Raw genomic sequence first — 4754 nt, 5'->3', positions numbered from 1 at the left:
AGAGTGATGATTCAAAACACAGCGCAGGAGGACGCGCCTCGACACGCCCTATCTGCGCTGTTTGAGAGCACGAGAGAGCTTAATTTTGTCAGAAGAGGATCGTAGCCTATTACGGCCAGAAAAAGGACAGTTTTTATTATAGAAGCCTATGGAATATATAATTTTTATTTGGCATATGCCTTGTAGCATTTATTATATATTGTTTTAAATAAGCAAGCCACATTGCAAATTAACAAACTAAATAGGCTATTTTATTTTACGGAGGGGGAAAATTACGTTGGGAGTAGCCTAGTCTATTTACATGCAGCATATTTAGTTTAAAATTACAACGTGAGAATCGTTGTGACACATTGACGATTTCTGCCACAGAATTTAACACAAACGTTATTACAATAGGATAGGCCACCTAATTTTTAGAAATAATTAATCTCCTCATTTTTTATTTAGCCTATCCATTCATTCATGCATTCATTCATTCATTGGTTTTATTGTTTTGCTCAAAAATCATAGGACATGCACGTGCCTCAGTTTGAGTGTGCTTCATTTTTTTAAATTCACTTTTAGGATTGCAGTGGCCGGTCTATAGCATCCAGGAAATAGATTTATTACGCCACCTAGTGTTAAACTAAAGGTGTTACAACAAGAGAAGCACATGCAGCTCTACATGAATTTAAGTACAATGACAAATAAAAAATCACCTTTATCGGATACAACCTCACTAGCGCAGTTGAGATTAAAGTTAAAATAAAACACAGCCCATGTGATATCGTCTTCTTTGTCGACGGCATGGTTACAATACAATTCAAGGACACGTGCCTCATTTGTACAAAAACAATAATATCAAGAGCATCATATTGTTTTCATAACCTATTTGCTTTTTTAAACACTTTTTGGAACGCAGCTGACTATAAAATACGTATTTAATAAAGGATTATTTTTTGTTATAGCCTTTGAATTATGATTTTATTTTAACATTTGATTTAACATATCTTTTGAGCGAGCAGTATTGGATGAGGGGTATCCTGAAGGGACCTCGGAGTAGCCTATTGTGCGTCCTTGCGCAAATGGTGTGGGAGATCACCAATGGACGAGGCAGCGCTCTTTCGCGTGTCGTGTTTTTGAAGAGCCACGCGTTTCACTCTAGGTTCCCCACTCGGCACGCACCAATGCAGATACGGACCGGATCGGACGCTGCTGGCGCCTGAACGCGTATCCATCTTCATTGCGCTCACGGTGCTTTTCTCCAGCTCGCCGGTATCATGCAGTCTTTAATATCCCCAGTCACCAAAGCAATACTGGTTGCACTGTTTATTTTTGCGATCCTGCTCATTTTGTACGTGATATTATGGTATATATGTCGAGATGTGGATTGTGATCACGGAATTTGATTGACATTATTGGATGCGTCTTTAAGGACATGCACCGGGTGTCCCAGAATTGGCACTGTTCAACAAGGGAGCAAAGGGTGACTCTGGTAAGTACCTTGTGACTAACCAGTTTAACTTCAGGAATGAGATTTAGAGGTAGACAGCAGTTATGCAGTATAATTTTAAAATAGGCTACTGACATAGACTGTCCTTTTTCACTAACGTGTTGCGCTTCACTGGCTGTCGGTAACCATCGGGACCTGCTTTCCGTCCACTTGGTAATGTGGACGCACCAGTAAAATAATTTGACATACATGTTAAGCTTTTAAAATAACCTGAGATCGGAGAATCAATGAACCCATATCTTATTCCATCCATCGTTTAAATTGAATTCAGTTGACTTACCTGCCATTTATGATAAAATAACTTTTCTCAATTAGTAAATAGTCTATGCAAATGAAACGACTAAATCACCTTGCATTAATTCAATTATTTCTTTCCCACATAGACAGAGAGCAGATACTGCTGCACTGTGAGCAAAAATTACCAAGAAAAGTTGGCACAGATATGATACCAAGGGCTCTCAATTGTTTTAAAGCATGGTATCTGTTGAGTGCCATCTGCTTAATGCGAAGAGTTTGTGCCTCTCATTTCGTCTGTCATATTATGATACACTAAAGCAAATAGCTTACACCAGTTAACCGCACTGGAAGTTTATGGAATCCTATGGCAAGCCTATTTAACATGCATTAATTCCTTTCGTTTTTTTCCAATTAGGAATCCAATATTAACAACAAGTAGCCTATATTTTATTTCACTCGTATCTATTCAATAGATATTCCAACAATACTCACATAGTAGGGCTATATATTCAAATAGTTATTCCTTGGCTACCAGTCATATCTTACAGCAACTATTCCAGTAACAGTGGCAACAAACCTATCAACTGTTCACAGAATAGGCTAGTGTGAATTTCAATTGTTGCTGCTACCTATTGCAGTTTTAGTAGCTATTCTAATTTTTAGGTAGGTATAGCCAACATATAGCCTATCTATGTCAGCTATAGATGTTTATTTAACCCATTTTCGAGACACTAGTAACAATAATACAGTTTATAGTATGTACCATCTGATGAATAGTTAGAAACATTAAAATAGACTATTTGGGTTTACGAAATAAATGTTAAATTGGATTGCCATAGAAACCTGTAAGACTGCTGTGCGCTTGTGATGCGAGAGCGTTTGGAATTTGGTTCGTGCCTTCAACCGTTCGTTATGCAGAGATTCAATAAAAACTAAATGCTACAGCTTCAGATGCCTTTATATTTAATCGTTTTTTAGTCACTAATGTAGGCTATAGACTAAAAGCAACGTGCAAATTTCTATAATGCTTTAATATTTCATTATTTTTTACACTGCTCAGACTATTTAAATCTATTTCTTCTTTTGCAAACCAGCTACAATTTCACCCCAACAGCATATAGTGACTCACCGATTAAATACTCCACTCTGAACGTGAGAAGAATCTCAAGTGTCAGCACAGTCACCACAGCGCATCATGAGTGCGTCCAACTGCCAATTTGCCCTCGAACCGAGGCCACCTATCGCAAGTGAGCTTGAGAAATAACAGCTAGAACCAGATCAATAGCATTGAGGTGATCTGCTGTAACGACGGAACTTAAAGAGTTACTTACATTTCCTGTCTGAATGACAAATAGAGGGCAGATTAGTTGCTAGTTAACCCATATTTCATTGTTTGTTTGTTGAAGATGTCTCAAGATTTTTGTTCAGAATATAAAATCATTAGACTAGAATAAAAACTCATAGTAATACTACATTTATTGAATGTATTTGATATGTAGGCCCTATGTGTGCAAGAGAAATACAATAGAGTGGTGTGAGGAAGTCACTGGAATTCACAATTCATTACAAAATGACCAGCCTGACTGTCCATATTGTCCATTGCTGCTAAGTCAAACTATATGCCATATCACAAAAATACAAACAAATAAATGTGGCAAGGACAGAAAAGTAAAACATGTAACCATAACAATAAATATAACACATTAAATCCTTAAAAAAACTATTAAAACAGTTTGAAGCTGGTGACATGCAATATATGTAAGTCATAATTAATTAAATGCATTAGTAATGTAAGCAACAATAAAGCATGATCCTATTTCGTGTTATGGAACAGAGACTCAAGACTAATGATGTTAAAAGAATGAACAGGTTTATTTAAACAGAACATGGTAAGTGGCAATGGCAGATGATAATGGGAAATGTCTGGATGGGAGATGATTATTATAATGCTGAGAATGTCCTTACAGAAATTGAGAGAGGTTGTGGATGCAAAGGAGAGAGATGATGATTATAATGCTGAGAATGTCCTTACAGAAGATGAGAGGGGTTGTGGATGCAATGGAGAGATCGCTGGAGAGGATTGGAACTGGGGACACGATGGAGAAGGAGTTAACACAGGTAGGTAGATCGATTATTAGATTTTCAAGGAATAGGTAAAAGAGCATGGGTTTGAGTCTTTACTCTAGAAACGAGACCAGACAATGTGACTGTGGATGACGAGTGCTTTTGTGCAGGCTGTGAATATGGATCTGATGATGTGCAGGTGCAAGGTGATTAGAACTCAGTTGACAGCGATCTCTTTGATTGTGTGGTGGTGGAGCCTGGCTGATCTCTGACAGTACCCAGAGACGTTCCTCTGGTCTGTAGCCCTCCCAGTCTACCAGATATTTGAGGCGACCACCACGACGTCGAGAGTCCAAGATTTCTCGGACAGTGTAGACTGTTCCATCCTCCAACGGAAGGGGGGGGGGTTCCTCTGTCGGGCCAGGCTCTGTGGAGGGAACAGAAAAAGGTGAGTGAAAGGGCTTGAGGAGTGAGACGTGGAAAGTAGGGTGAATTCTGAATGTGAGGGTAACTGTAACTGATAGGTGACTGGGTTGATCTGTCGGGTGATGTTGAAGGGGCCAACGAATCTGGGACTCAGCTTCTTGCAGGGCAGGCACAGCTTGATGTCCCATGTGGAGAGCCAGACCTTCTGTCCTGGCTGGAAGGTTGGTGGTTCGGCTCTTCGGGTGTCTGCCTGGACCTTCTGTCTGCGCACTGCCCTTTGAAGGTGATGATGAACGTCGTCCCAAACCCTCTCACTCTCTCGGAACCAATAGTCGACGGAAGGGACATCGGAGGGTTCCCCGAACCAGTGGAGCAGTGTAGGCTGGTAACCGAGTACGCAATGGAAGGGAGTGAGTCCAGTGGCGGGCTGACGGAGGGAGTTCTGCGTGAACTCTGCCCAGCCTAGGAATTGGTTCCAAGAGTTCTGGTGGCTGTGACAGAAGGTTCTCCGGAAACGCCCAATCTCCTGAATTTT

The sequence above is a fragment of the Siphateles boraxobius genome, unplaced genomic scaffold (genome assembly GCF_051911475.1).
Source record: "Siphateles boraxobius isolate OS27281-9 unplaced genomic scaffold, OSU_SipBor_1 29, whole genome shotgun sequence".
In the NCBI taxonomy this organism is placed as follows: domain Eukaryota; kingdom Metazoa; phylum Chordata; class Actinopteri; order Cypriniformes; family Leuciscidae; genus Siphateles; species Siphateles boraxobius.
The sequence above is the reverse complement of the archived record's forward strand: the minus strand, read 5'-3'. Positions refer to the sequence as shown.